We start from the raw sequence: 15,810 nt of genomic DNA, 5'->3' as shown, positions 1-15,810 counted from the left end.
GGCTCACAACAGTCCCTACCACCTATTTGCATTTGCAGGTGAGGAACAAGCAAAACAAACCTGAACAAGGAAAGGGAGGTAAATAGGTATTTTAGCTCCTAAATTCTGTTTTTATTATGTAAATTTTTAACACCTCCTTCACAGGACAATTTGTGATGAAATGCAATGCCACTGAGGTATTTTGATTTTTTTAAAATTTTAATCAGAGGCTGCAGGTAATTTTTTGAAAACTGACTTTCTAGGTATTTTCTTCTTTAGGATATATAAAAGGAAGCCTAGAAGGTTATTAACAGCAACAACAAAATATCTTTTTTCACCTTTAAAATATCTGGTTTTCAAGCACTTTTGTTTGGCTGGAGGATTTCTTAGAAAAGCAGATTTTGATTTTGGAAAAAAAAAAATCTCTCTTCAGTGTTAGCAATTTAAAATGGTAACAGAACTGCTAAGTTTTTCCCTTTTCAACTTCTGAGTTTACTTTCTCTTTATTTTTATGTTTGGGCTGATGAAACTCGTACTCGTCTTTGGACTTAAGATAAGAATTTATCTATAGTGTCAGTAGTGAAGAAAATGACAGGAGAATCTTATTATTTTAATTTCACTTGTATTGAATACACACACAAAAAAAGCATTTTGGTAAAGAAGAGTGGTCAGACTTTAATTCTCCATTAGCTTCTGCCAGAAGATATGCATGGTAAAATATTTTAGAAGCAGCAGGTTTGCTCCCAACTCAAGAGTGAGAAACACTGCAAATAAAAGGACGGCTTTAAGACTTGCTATAATAATAAACTGAGACAAGGCCAACTTATTTTGGTAACAGCAAGAGAAAATAGGTTTTTTCATAAGAAATAAAACTTTCTGGAATGGAACAAATAATACCATTAAGAATTATACTCAAGAGTTTCCACACACCCCGTACCCAAAACAATGTCAGATTTAAATTTTTAACACAGAATGATCCCATTTGGCTCCCTCTAGGTAGCTCTTCCTGTAATAGTAAACCACAGAGTCAGTATGTCGTATATTCCTGCACAGTAAAGCTTACTGAAACTTTGTGTAAAGGCATTAGAAGGTTAACAAAAAGCACTACACAGAGAGCTCAACAAAATGTCTTTCATTGTGAGGCTAAGGTGCTATTAGTATCACATAATACTAAGGAAACTTAATTGAAGATGACACCAAAGTGAAAAGGAACATGTCAACATGAAACCCAAATACAATGAAGCAGATGGAAGCAAGGCCCCAGAGGTCAAAAAATTTCCTGTCAACTCTGTTTCTGTCTAAACGAACAGTACTTCTTTAAATAGATCTACACTGTGGAGAAAAGCATTGGTCACATTATAGTATTTTTTTTTAAACAGAAAATGAGCAGCAGATACGTGACTAAAATGCGTGCAACATCTAGGTATGTGTTTCAAATACAATAATCGTTGTTTAGATACACGAAAAAGAGTGTTTTCTTAACATGGAAGAGAAAAAACGAATGGAGTTTGGAGAGTCTGGATAATAAGCAGTTTTATTCACTCACTAAATTTAAGCCTAAGCATATTATAGTTTTTCTATAAATAAATAATACACTTTTAACAGCGACATGATTTTGCTCACTTTCTTGAAAACTGGGACATTTTGGGGTATCCATTGGGACACCATAAATGGAGTCACATAATGCACCATTTTGAAATATATACCTTATAAAAGAGATCAAGGCTAACTGCAGAGCTAAATAATCCTCCAATGTGTCCAGCTGCAAAAAAAAACTTTCACTGGCAATTAAAGCAAGATGTGACCTATTTCAAAGCATGATGAAATGTTTTCTTGCTAGCCTGCCCTACTGATTATCTCCTGACCCAGGAGCAGTGTTTAGCAGCCCCAGGTCACACCTTTGAATGTCTAATATAAGACAATACTATAAATGAACTGGAGAAGGGGCAGGGGCACCAACAGTTCTAGGAAAGTCTAATAGATTTTTTTCCATTCATCTCTGTTAGTTTCTATTTGTTTAGCTGCATTATCATTAATTATCATCAACTCCCTTAAATAGCAAATTTACATGGTGTTTTCTGAAACAGTAAAACTACAAGTAAATGCAGAGATGTAAAACTGCCAATTTTTCCATACCAGGCTTAATGGACTAGAGGAAAAAAATAAAAGTGTTTTTTTCTGGACCCTCATTTCTCATAACTACAGAAAGGCACACTGAGATTAAAACTTCAGAAAGGACTTCCTAAATGTTAGGGCAGCTAGCTATTCAAATAACCCCTTAGGGAAATGGTAGAATCATCTTCAATGAAAGCAGAAGGCAGGGCAGGGAAGGCATTTAAGAAGAGTATGGATAAGCCTATATCAGAGAGAGACCAGGTGCAGTAAAACCTGCCTCCAAGCACATAGGGTCTAAGGACATAGGGAGACAAGGTTCTTTGGGTAAATCTGATAACTTTTATTAGACTAACTAAATAATTCGAAATTTTTTCCAACTATTTAATTGGTCTAATAAAAGATATTAGATTTACCCAAAAGAACCTTTTCTGCTTATGGGTTTCAATTAATCATTTGACAAGAGGAGAGGGGATACTTGGTGGAGAAGAGAAAAGATGTTCCAAGAACAAAAGAAGATACAGAAACAGGAGTGGGGGGAAAAAACCAAATAAGATGAGAGAATTGTAAACAATAAGAGCAAATGAAAAGAGACGTGTAATTGTAACAAGATTATACAAAGCCTTGAAAATGAGAGTAAGAAGCCTGAATTGTATATACTATAAAAGTCAGGACTCCAATTAAGGACTCAAGATGACATACAATATTACTGAACTAATATGAGAAGGGATTTTCAGAGACACCTATTTCAAGAATTATTCCAGTTTTTCCCCAGCTGGAGTAGTTCAAAAGGAAGCAACCATGGATATAGCAACAAAGCTTTCACATGGTAGTTATTAACATAGACCAAGTGCTGCTACTGGTAATTAGTGCTGTGTGAAGCTTCAGGTGCTGATTCGATTTGGAGGAAATTCGGCCTGTTTCAGTGGCTGAATCCAGGGATCAATTAAAAGGTCCAAATGAATTTCAATGGATTCGGAGATCTTTGAAAAGATTCAGAGAGCTTTGGCGATTTAGGCAGTCCCTACTGGCTGCAGCAGGGAGCTGGACCCGGACTCCATGCTGGTAAGTAGGGGGTGGAGGAAGAGAGACTGGAGTAGGGGGGAGATGACCATGGGGGACCCCTGCCAGGCCTCATCCCCTGCCCGCTCCCCCAGTCACCTTGAGCGCCCCTCAACCACTGTCCCATCCCTGCCATGGCTGCCCCACCTCGCCAGCTCCCAGTTGTTTAAAAAAAAAAAAAAAGCCCCTACTCACCAGGTGCTGCCAGGCAGGGGGGCAACCCCCACTACTCTGACCAGCTTGGGGGGCTCTTCCACAAGCCCCCTGACCCCCAAGTGCTGTCCCAGCCCCCCCATCGCTGCCCTGCCTGCCCCCACTCCCAGCCCTTTAAAACAAAAACCAAAACCCCTGAACTCACCGGCTGCTGCACCAGCCTTGGGGCTTCTGGCAGCTCATGGCAGAGCTCCCCCAACACAGCGCGGGGCAGTGGGGGGCAGCGGCTGATGAGTCCTGATTTTTTTTTTTTTTAAAGGGCTGAAGAGCTAAAATTGAGGATGACAAGAAAAAGAAAGCATGACATTCCCTGAAGCAGGTTATATACTCACTGTTGCCCACTGACTAGCAACAGCCAGGGACAGCTGATTTAAAGCAGTAGAAACATGGTGGTATATGGGATATTGTTACATGTGCAAGCGTGGTGTACTAATTATAAAGGTATTTTGGCACTTAAAGTATTTGCACTTCAGAAAACCTATGTCTTCCTAGACAGTGTTATATGAGAAATCTGAACAAAATTCCTTTAAGAAAAAAAGATTTTTTTAATGAAAGATCAATATATTGTTCAAAATTCTGTGAAGTAATCAAGCCCATTCTCTGGTGGAGATGGGGGATGTAGACTTAACTCCTGCTTTAAGGTAGAGGAAGGGACTGATTTAAGGCAGAGGCAGGGTTTTCCTGTTTTAAGGCAGAGGGAGGGATTGATTTATGGCAAACAGAAGCTGGAGAATTGTCTGAATACATTTTTTTTTAAAGTTTATCGTTTCACACTTCAGCTCTCTCTGTATTCTGAAAATCCTGCAGACGGTATTGACTACATCCATCTTGATTAAGTGCTGTGAAAAAATTGTTGGGGATCAAAATGACAAAGAGATGTAGAGTTTTCAGTCAACAGGGTCAGAGTCAGAAGAGAATGGACTGGAACGCTGACTTCATCATAACAAGGAGACAAAAAACAATGAACTATTATCCAGTGAAAGATTCATTCCACCTTGATTTAATCCTAATTTGGGATACAGAATAAATTGTTTGCATTAAATATTCAAACATGAATGATCTCTCAGGGGTCAAACACCTCTGAAATTTCTCCTTTGGTTTTAATTACTGCCAGTCTCAGTCCAGCATTCTCTTTAAATATGTAGAAAAAACAGATTCAGCAACAGTTACTACATATATTCCTCTGCATATACAAGAAGATATTGATATTTGTAAGGAACTTTTCACCAAGGGAGGAGCTAAAAAGAAAAGGAATGAAAGACCAAAGTATACAAACTGAAAAATAAAATAATTAAAAAAAATAATTTTTGCACATTTTCCACTTAAAATGATCTTTGGTGTTAGCCATGTATAACATGGTCTAGATAAATACAATTAAATTAATGGTAAACCCTTAAACACAGCTGCTCAGAAAAATATGACTGAATGGTTAATGGTGTCAGAACCTTGGAAATTCACCTCTTTGCTATTTAAAATTTTCCACAATAACCCACTTTCATAATAGTCCCAGAGTTACCATACTTATGAAAGATTTCACTCCTCTATGATACGGCAACCTGGAAGATGTATGAAATTAAGATGGATTAAATAAAACCACAAGTGAATGTAGTTTTGTCAGACAAATTGCAAAAACTCAAGACACCCAGAATTATCATTTTCTATTTTAAATTAACAGAACACAGAAAAGGAAAGAACAAATTTACTTGAAAAATCATATTAGAAAAACCCTCAAACACAACTTCCTCTGCAAAGGCCTGCAAACCATTTCACTTTCACCTGTTAGTCTTCCATTCTCCAAAACATAGTTTAAGAACATCAAAAATATCTTTTAAGGTTTTCAGGATTTTTCATTAACTGCTCCTCAACCCTCAAAGCACTCACCTGCAGGTGCTCAATATCGAGTATTTATATAAAGCCATTAAGACAGGGGTGTCCAACCTTTTTGAATGTGGGGCCGGATCATGAACTTTATCACCCAGTGGGCTGGAAGGAGCGGGCACTCACGCGGCCTGTCCAGTCTAGCCGTGGCCTGGGGGCACAGGAGTCGAGGGGCGCCATCTGACCCCACCGTGTCCTTCCTGCCACCTGGGCGACCTCGAGGATGCTCTCATCCCTGCACGCCTGGGCTCAGCAGCCAGGAGGACATGGAGGGACCCTACAAGGGGGTGTGGGACATGCAGGGACACCCCCCTGCTCCCTCTCCCCTGGGGCAGCCTGAGCCTGATTGGCAGGGCTCCCTCCCTCTCCGGGGTCCGCGACTCATCACCCCCAGCGTGATGTCTGTGGGCGCGGGGGGATGTGGGGAGGCAGGAGCGGTACCAGCTTCCTGCCCTGACAGCTACAGCAGCAACGGCAGCAGCATCTCCCACGGGCCTGGATGCAGCATCCCTCCGAGCTGGCATCCACGCCCACCACCCCGTGACCTGCTCCAGCCTGCGCGGTTGGCAGGGGCCGGCATGCAAATGAGGGAGGGAGGGAGGGGCGGGGCTAGGAAGGGAAACCATGAAATGAGGGGGGGAGGGGAGGAGCCACACTGCATCGGCAATGTTAAGCTGACATGGTGTGAGTGGGAACCCTGTCCCTTCCCAGCCCTTCAGCAGCCATTAGGAAGTTGCTGAAGGGCTGGGGGAGGGACAAGGGGTACTTTCATTTTCTGTCGCAGAACCTTGTGCCTTAGAAAATGGCTTGGTGGGCTGCATGGTGGCCTGCAGGCCATATGTTGGACAAGCCTGCATTAAGAGAACCAGTGAGGAGGCAGCAAGGACTGAAATGGCACCAGAGCAGTGCTAAGACCAAGCTCCACATTTTCTTTTCTTTACAGGAAACAAGAGCACCACTGCATAACTTGGACAGTGACTATGAAAATCAGCACCTGGATGAAGAGCAGACGGGTAAAACTACAACAAGGCAAGGCAGAGGAGACTGGTGGAAGGAAAAACGCACCATCAAGGGCTTTTATGATTGTTAAATTAATTCATACTATTGGGGTTCTTTTGGGATTCCTTGATGCTACTGGCTGCTGGTGTCTACAAGATTGCATTATTTCCAATCATTCACAAAACCGGCCATGATACTGCATTTATTCACAACTTCCACACCGAAATATTGAAATCACGGACTACCAGATTAGAATACTAAAGCTTTTACTTAGGATGAAGCATAACACTAGAAACATACCAACTGCTATAAAATTCATCTGTCAATTTTTTAATTAACGTTCAATATTAGTCTAGCTCTCCTCTCCACAAAGAAAGGGTCCAATAAAAGGTTTCTGTTCCAATACTCAAAGTCTTCAAATGTACTGACCCAAGAGAACTATGAGCTTTTGCAACAGCTACACATCACAATTACACTGAAAGTGCTGATGAATAGGTCAGGGCTTACAAGTATGAGATGCAGCAGTTACAGGAATCAAAGACTATAAAATTTGGTCTTCTAACTACCATAAACCTGACCACTTTCAAAAACTAAAACTCAGTTCTCTAACTTAGCTTTCCATTGATTTCTTCGCATGATAGAAATAAAGCCATATGAACTAAATTGTGCATTTTTCCCCTACAGAATGGGAAGAAAAAGATTATTTCTTTTTCAATGCTTCAAAGATGCTCACATAGTACAGAGACAAAATTTAAATTTGCTATTAAAATATTTTGGTATCTATGCCTGCTTCTCCACTGTTTTGCCACTTCCTGAAAATCATATTAGGTCTTTTGTGTCTTACGGAATCTATCTGGATTGCAAATGAGAATATGTGAGCAGTAATAAACATTATATGAATTTTTCTACCATCAAGTCTCTTTTATAAGTTAAAAATTCAGTTACAGCTATTTTCTCTGGACAATAATTCTGCACACAGATATTGGGAAACCTTGTGAAGTTGCAGCTAAAGTATTTTCAGGACTTATGAAACTCTACTTAAAGGAGTTTTCAGAAGCTTGTTGATGATAGGTAAATAAGCCCCCATAAATATTTAAAAAAATATATTAAATTAATGTTTGCTGCCGATGTCCACCTCTTATAGTTTAAATTGCATTATCCACTTAAGTTTCAGGAAGAGTTGACCCATGAGTGTGACAAATACTTATTATTATCAGAAAACAGAGAACAAAGAGAAATATCCTTGCAAGTGTTGGCAAAACAATCTGTAGGACCTCAAGTCCTCTCAAACAAAATGTAACATCAGCCCTAGTATACATAATGTGTAACAGAAGAAAAATACAAAACCAAATGTACAGCTTGTAAATCTGTAACTAGGAGGTCTGATCAATCATTATAACAAACTACCTAATCAAATAATCGTAGTGTTTTCACCACAGTTCTTCAAAGCAAATGTATCCAACTATTGCTGTGGGGAATTGGATTATGTTACTGGAAACCATTTTTGAACAAGGAAACTAAGAAATGGATAAGTCCTAGGTAACTAAAAGCTAAGACAAATGTTCAAAAAACCTAACGAATAGACAGAGCAGGTCAAGGAACCATTAATCCCCGCCGTAACTGGGAAAAAGAAAAGAAGCAGGATGACACCCAAGCCAAGCATTGTTTTAAAAGAAGAAAGGTATAAAGTCTGAGCTCCTCTGCATTTGCGGAAAGGCAGGCACCACTTTTCCTTGGAGAGGAAGACAGAAAGAACAAGCAGAGCAAACCACTTGGGTGAAAGCTGTTGGAATGTTAATGGCCTCCTGGGAAAGAGGGAGGATGGAAATCAATGTTGCAGGAAGGTGGCTCTACAATTCACTGAGCGAATGTGTGGTGGAGGGCACAAAATTATCATGGAGAAAAGGAAAAGCCCTTTTATTTTATCTATTGGGAAATGATAAAAAGACTGGGCACTAGAATTAAGAGTTTGTGTGCGCACTAGGGGGAGATTAATTTTTTGATGGTGGTGGTGACTGGATCTGGCTGGGGTAGTGCGGGGACACAACAGGAAACGGAGGAGGGACATGGTGGTATTGCAGCTGGTGCTAAGGAAGCAGCAATGGTCTGCCTTTAAGCCAATCTCATTAAAGCACCCACCTCTCCTAAGAGTTTGCCACCCCCTGATGTAGAAGGAGGAGAACAGCTTTTTAATGGTAACAGAAAGAAGAGTTGGTAACAAACAAAATGTACTAGGGATGCACTGATAAAGATTTTTTTGGCCGATACCAATGGTTGATTATTAACCAGCCATATCGGCTGATCCTGATCTGACAGCCCATTTATAGGAATGAAGCCCAGCAGCTTGGAGAGCAGCATCTGGCTGGTAAGTCTGGGGGTGGGGGCGTGGATTGAGGCCTCCATGGTGAGGGAGGGAGTGGAGCAGGTACTACCCAGCCAGAATGCAACCCTGCCAGGAGTGGGTTGGAGCTGCAGGTGGCTTGTCTCCCTACCGCTGCGCACAACTGGGGGGGGGGGGAGGGGGAGAGGAAATGTGTCGTTCCCCCCCACCCCCCTGGATTTATGCATGGGCAAGGGTGGGCTGCCCGCTGTGGGCTCGGGGCCAGGTGCTGCACCAGTCTCTTCCTGGCAGGTGGGGGCTAGACTCCAAATGGGCAGGGCCAGGGCAGGCAGCAGCAGCGCTGGAAGGGGTGGCTATGGGGTAGGCTACGGACACCCCAAAATTCACCAGCCACCCCTCCCAGGGCTGCCACCACTCATCCTACCCCCACCTGCTCAGAGCCCAGCCCTGGCCCAGCCCCCCTGCTGGGAAGAATCTGGCACAGTCCCTGGCCCAAGCCTGTAGCAGGCAGCCTGCCTTTCGTCTGCGCACAGATCTGAGGAGCACATGGCCCCCATGCCTCTCCCGGGGTGCACACAGCAGCAGGGAGCCATCCACCCCACACTCCCTGGACTAGCTGCCTGCAGCTCTGCCTCATGTTCCACCCCAGGGGTCACATTCACCGACCACCCTGGCTAGGCAGCACCTGCCCCTGCCCCATTCCCTCCCTCACTGTGGGGGCCTCAATCTGCCCCCCCATGCCCCTTCCCCTCCACAGACTTACTGGCTGGACGCTGCTCTCCAAGCTGCCAGGCTGCATTACTGGCCACGTGCATGATGCGGCTGCACATATTCACATGCCATTTATCAATGACATTATCAGTTACACCAGTCAAAACAAGCCAATTGCTGATCATGTTAATTTTCCTTTTATCAGTGCTGATCTGATATGCAACTGATCAATCGGTGCATCTCTAAAATCTACCTTGAGTATATATATAGTTTAAGAGGGGTGGAAAGATGATTTGCATGTTAATAAATTTAGTTCTCTTTGTCAAGGAAGAAACCCTTGCTACACATTCAAATTTTTTTTTTCTGCTGCACCTTCCTATTCCATTTAACATAGACATGAAGTCTGGAGATGCAAACTTTATTTTCAAGCTCCGACCTCTGGTGAACTATCTTTAAAAACCAGAAAGAAAATCAATATAGATACTGTGTGTTAAATGAAGGAAGAGACTGCCCCACTTCCTTAAATGTGTTATAAATTGGAATTTTTAAATAGGCGAAAAGTTTTAAAATATTCAAGACCTCACAATAGAGGTAGAACATAGTCTAATACCTGAAGGATGGATAAATACCGAATAGTGCTAAGAATAGTTTGGAAAGAATATTTTGTGCATGAGAGAGACGCTGAAGTTTCTGGAAACAGATATCCAAATACAACACAAAAAATACCTACTGGCTCCAAATAGTACAGTATTCCATTTAGTTGAGCAAACAACGTATTCAACTAATTTTTAAAACTGACCCATGTTCATTGCAACTCATAGAAGCATTTGATGCTGCAAACAGGTCAACACAGATCAAGAAAAACATTGGATATGTCACCCTTTCAGCTAGAAGTAAATAGCAGTTGTTTCAGCTTACACTGTTAGAAGCCAGTTACTATTATCAAATGGTAGCACTATTATAAAACTGTGTAAAGTAGCAAGGCTAAAGACTGTAGAATATCTACTAAAATTACAGGTGAAGGAACCATCTAAATCTTATCAGAATCCACTAAGCCTGAATACCAAATCCATGTTTCAGGGAAACATGTTTCAGGTCTTTGACTTATATTGAGCAGAAAGAAGGGAAAAAAAATCGTATTTAGGGTCCACATTATGGAAGAACCACTCACAATACAGAAGCTTTAAACTGCAGAGAAGTATATATTCAAAGCAAAATTTGTGTGTCCCAGAAATTCTTAAAGGCAGTTAAAAGAAAAAAAATCGACGATTTATGCTACCTACCATTAAAGCAACATTCAGGCTTCCTGGATTTCAATCAAAATAAAGATGTCCTGGTCAGAGTGACAGTGTTCCTATGTTACAGGTCTTTAATAGGGAAAAGGCATTTCTCATGTTGGTATGCAACAACCTTTTGGCTCTTGAACATCTCAGAGCAAGGATACAAAGTGAAGAGCAAGATAAAATCTTAACCTAGAAGACATCTACTTTGACAAGTTAAAGTACAGATGCAAGCGTGGGTAATGATTATGGCTTGTACAAGTAACTATACAAAAAAGGAAGACAAAGAACAGGATTAATCTTTATATAATCATAGTTTTGAGATTATTTCATTTCAATGGCTAATTTACTGATTTTGTTTTCACCAGACGATACAAAGAGGCATACACTTCTATAGGCGACTATAGTCTGTCATTACATCTGACTAAGTGGGTTATTGCCTACAAAAGCTTATGTCTTTCTGAATCAGTTAGTCTCTAAGGATGCCATTAGAGATCAGTTAGTCTCTAAGAAGGTCCTGCCTTCTGCCTGACTTTAGACCAAGGATGGGCAATTACATGGGCCTGGGGGCCACAAAGGAAGCTTTGATAAGTGGTTGTGGGCCAGGTCAGCACCCCCACATCCCGCAACAGCTCACCAGAACTCCCTACGTGTGGGCAGTGTTCAGGAGTAGGATAGGCAGGCAAATCTGGGATCACTGGGTGGAGTCATGGGGCAGCGACAACGTGGGGCTGGGGCCCAAGGCAGACCCGCAATCTGCCACCACCCACGTGCGCCTGCGACGAGCGCAGGCTCCATGAGCAAAGGCGTGCAGGGAGCGCATTGAGGCTTTGGCCGGCCCTGTGCTCTCAACACCCCAAGATCCTGGCCCCAAACGCAGCCATAGAGACCCTGGGATCATGGGGCGGGGAGGGCATGGGCTGAGGCTGACCAAGGTTCTGTGGACAAGGATGTGCAGGGCCATGGCCAGGCCGCAATTCATTCCCTCCATGCCCCTGCCGTAGTGGGGAGGTGGTATGGTCTGCAGCTGCCCCCGCGGTATTCCACATGGGGCCCCGCTTGAGGCAGCCTGCAACGCGCTCCTGCCAGCCCCAACCAGGATGCAGAGCTTACTGGCAGTGCTGCTCTCAGTGTGCCTGAAGCCACCCAGGTGCTACTTAGCTCCCTTTGCCTCCAGCAGCTCCTCCAGCTCCTGCTGCACTGCTCCATGTGGCAGGGAAGCTGCAGTCACATGGTTCCTGCCCCAGAATGCGAGGCTCCAGCTCCTGGCTGCCTTCTACCCACTCAGCCACCCACAAGTGGCTGCTCATTGCACTGGGTGGGCAGAGTGGGTGGAAGGCAGGCAGGAGCTGGAGGCAGACCCCACACGTTGGGGCAGGGTCTGCTCAACCACAGCGTCCCTCCTGCCCGGAGTGGAGCAGTAGGGGCAGGAGCAAGAGGAGCTGTTGGAAGTGAGGGGAGCCAAGTAGCACCAGGAGCACCCCCATCAGAAGCTGTATGCACTGGCCAGGGCTGGGACCAGCAGGCACAGGCAGGACTACAGCACTGGCTGCCCCACATGGGGGTCAGCCCCATGAGGAGCACTACAGGGCAGCTGCAGGCCAGATCCAACCAGTTGGTGGGACTGATCTGGCCTGTGGGCCATGTTTTGCCCACCCTGTTTTAGACTAACACAACTAATTCTGTTTTCATCAGATATTTGCTTTTTCTTAAACCTTCTTCACCTCCTGTATATATTTTTAGGCTGCCCAGGATGCTCTTTGATTCCAAAAGTCTTAATTTTCCAAAACTGTTTCTTCTTTTAATATCTCTCTCAATTACTGAAAAGAAAACTTAAGACCAGTAGAAGAAAGGAGATAATTTCACTCTTCCTTTCTCTAATGCCTGCTCTAATTTATTTTGTCTTCTCCTGCTAACAAGGCTGAGGCTATTTCTCTTTTCTCTCTTGCTAAGCAAATGTCACTGAACTTTTGGGCTCCAACACACCCATTCTTCTCTTAAAGAGTCAGTCATTCTAAATGGAATTCTCTCATTTAAACAGGGGATCGGATCTTTGTAAAGACAATACAAGCAGGCCAAGGTAGACTATGCTGTATTCTATAACTTTCTGCCACAAACAGCAGCAGTGGGATTCTGCAAATTCAGTCCTTACTTTTGTTTTAAAACTTTATCTGCCAATTACCAAGTGTGGAAATAGCAAAAATATATTTGCTTTATATGTTCACTTAAGCTTAATATATAAAACTTTCATCCTGTAAATAGAGATAACTCAACTAAGCAACCAAAAACATGCTTCAACAGGAAGCAGAAAAAGCAAAATGGTAGTAAGAATGATGAGATTTTAAACTATGTGAAGTTGTGACCTGCTAAGAAACAATGAGATAGTGCAATAAAAATTGCTTTTGGAACCAGTATAATTTCCCAAATACTTACCATGAAATAATAGTGAGGAAGGTTTCAGTCCCCTGAAAAAAGTTTAATCTGGGACAGTTGCAACTGATCATGAAAAACAGAGCAACCAAGTTTAAACTACATATGTTAGATTATCCTCACCAAACAACTAAACCTGCCCTCTGTCCATCTGCTGTACTGAACACAAAGATGTGGGTTTTCTAGAAAAATGTCCAGAAAATGTTCCAATGCCCTAAATAGAGCGTGATGTGAGTTAGTGTGTTTTTTTAAACTTATATTTAGTAAACAAAACCAAAAAAATACCCCCATGTTAATTTTATGTCCCAATAGCCAAAAGTGTTTAAACTGAAATATTTGATTAGGAAAAAAAATATGGTACACTTAATGTGGTTTAAATGTTATATTCAAACAAATTCAAAGCTTTATGTGGAAATAAATTATTTTATTGGTATACTTGTAAAAATGTAAAGACAATACATAATAGCATGAACTTCCCCCTACACTGTTTAAATTTAAGACCAAAAACGAAGGGACTGAAAAAACTGTTGAGACACTATTTTAGCACACCCAAAGAATTGTGCATGATATGCTGTGGTTGCCCACTCATTTACTTCAACAGAGTTTAACTCTCTTCCACTGAAGTCATTGCGGCACCTCCAGTTTCACTGTCACTATCTGGAGAACCACTTGCACTACTTAGTTTCATTTCAGAATCAGATTGAGACAAACCTGATTCAGAACTACTTGAACCACATTCTCTTTTCACTAAAGGATGGTTTTACCAATGAGTCTATAGGCAAGGGCAATTTATCACACTGCATCTTCTTCACTAACTGTGCTTCTGACTGATTTGCCAGAAGCAAGAGATTTTGAGAAATAGAAGCAAGCTTAGCGGTGTGTTAATTTGTTAGCCTATTCCTTTTTGTCTTGATTGAACTGAAAGCCTTCCCGTTCTGTTCACAAGAAGCTACTGTTGGTGGAATGCTTTGGACAACAGTCACGTGTTACAGTTTCCCTTCCATCGTGTGAGAGGAGACATTCTCGGCTGCCTATCAAATGATGTCTTTGCTCCAAAGTTTTTCTTTTGTGCAGTATTCGGCAATGTCTGTCGTCACAGTTATTTCGTCGATGTTCAGGACATTCTTAGCTACTTCCATAATTGTATTGAGAACAGTAGAAAATAGGGCTGTGTGAAGCTGATTCAATTCGGCAGAGATTTGGCCCAATTCAGTGGCTGAATCTCCAAATTCGAATTGAATCGGAGGACCCTTTAACCTCTCCAAATCGAATCAGAACCTTCTGAATCTATTCGGACAGATTTGGACATAGAGACAGCTTTAGATGTTTTTTCTACATACCTCTAGGTAGCAGGGGCTCATGAATGCTGTGATGCTGGGGCACAGAGTGTCCCACAGAAGCATGGGGGTGAGGGGAGCTCCCCAGTGTGCTTGGCAGCAGACCCGGAAGTGGACCAGAAGCACTTCTGGTCCACTTCCAGGTCTACCTGGGAGGATGCCCCACCCCCAGCTTGGCAACTGATGCCTGCTGGGTTGGGAGGGGGCACCAGGTCCCCCTGTGGGCGATCGCCGAGTTAGGGAGGCATGGGGAGGTGGGGGTGGGCGGGTGGTGTGACCAGGGCACTGCTCAGCAGACCCAGAAGTGGATTAGAAGTGCTTCCAGTCCACTTACAGTTCGCCACGGAGCATGTGGAGGCCCCCTTCCCCCCGCACTGCTGTGGGACGCTCCATGCACCCCAGCATCACAGCAGTCACGAGCTGCGCCTGCTACCTTAATGTATGTAGAAAAGCTTTTAAAGTTGTGTCTGTGTCCAAATCGCTGATTTTCTGAATCAGCATCAAATCTTCCGATTCTGATTCAACCAAATCGAATCAGGGACAGTGATCCAAATCAACAAATCGAATCACTGTCCTTATTCAGGCCAAATCCGAATCAAATAGGGCCCGGTTCACACACCCCTAGTAGATAATACATCTTCTGATAAATGTTGTTTGATGAACTGGATGAGAGCAAAACTCAGATCTCTCAGTAAACATGTTTTACTACTTCTTTTTTGGACAGAGGTGAAGAAGGTAAAAGCTCAATTAGATTTTCATTCAGGTGTCTGAATATCTCTGGAATATTTGAAAGGCTTGGTATATCTCCTTCAAGTTTCTTGATAGCCACTGAAATTGGTAGTAGCAAATTGAATGCTCCTTGAACGCGAACCCAGAACACATCGTTGTTGAGAATCTGCTTTCAAATGTTCACGGAAATGACCTGGGATACCGTGTCATCTACTGAAGTACACTGCAAACAGTTCTTTGTGCACAGCAAACTATGGAAACACTTTGTAACAGAGCCTCGCCTAGTTTCTCCTGGCAATAAAAGTGCACTTTGCTTCCCCTGCTTCTCTTTCTGCAATTTCTTCAAAGTCTGATTAGCAACATGATGACTGTTGAATACCTTCACAATCGCTTTGCAGTTTGCCAATATTGTCTTTGTTGTATTCACACTTACTACGTCCTTTCCCAGAACATTCAACCCATAAGCAAGACAGTCAAAGACTATTAAATGAGGATACTTTGCCTTTAATATTTGCCATGCAGCTTTCATGTTACTCACATTTATCAGTTACAAGGGCTTGTAGTCTGGAGGGACCTGCACTTTCAGTCTCTTCACTGAATAATTTGTCTATATATTCACCTGTATGACGAAAAGATTTGGTATCAATTGCTTTCAGGAATACTGATTCAGGTGTTGCTAACAGTGTTCAATAAAGGATTTCCTTGTATATGAATACATCCATTTGACATCAGAACCAAT

The 15,810-nt window shown here is 42.5% G+C and overlaps 1 protein-coding gene across 3 annotated transcripts in view; it reads right to left on the bottom strand.

Moving 5' to 3' along the window:
* The window catches only part of SPOP (speckle type BTB/POZ protein), a 62,940-nt gene that overhangs the window by 19,708 nt on the left and 27,422 nt on the right, over positions 1-15,810 (bottom strand). Inside the window, exon 3 of one of the 3 annotated variants that reach the window (XM_019523629.1) lies at positions 10,579-10,723. The exons of the other annotated variants lie outside the window; for them this stretch is intronic. The gene's annotated coding sequence lies outside the window, so the exon portion shown is untranslated. The remainder of the gene's footprint in view (positions 1-10,578; positions 10,724-15,810) is intronic. 3 annotated transcript variants of the gene reach the window in all.

The sequence above is a fragment of the Gavialis gangeticus genome, unplaced genomic scaffold (assembly GCF_001723915.1).
Source record: "Gavialis gangeticus isolate Ggan-Ray unplaced genomic scaffold, GavGan_comp1, whole genome shotgun sequence".
Classification (NCBI taxonomy): domain Eukaryota; kingdom Metazoa; phylum Chordata; order Crocodylia; family Gavialidae; genus Gavialis; species Gavialis gangeticus.
Note: the sequence above shows the minus strand (reverse complement) of the source record. Positions and strands in the feature narration are given on the sequence as shown.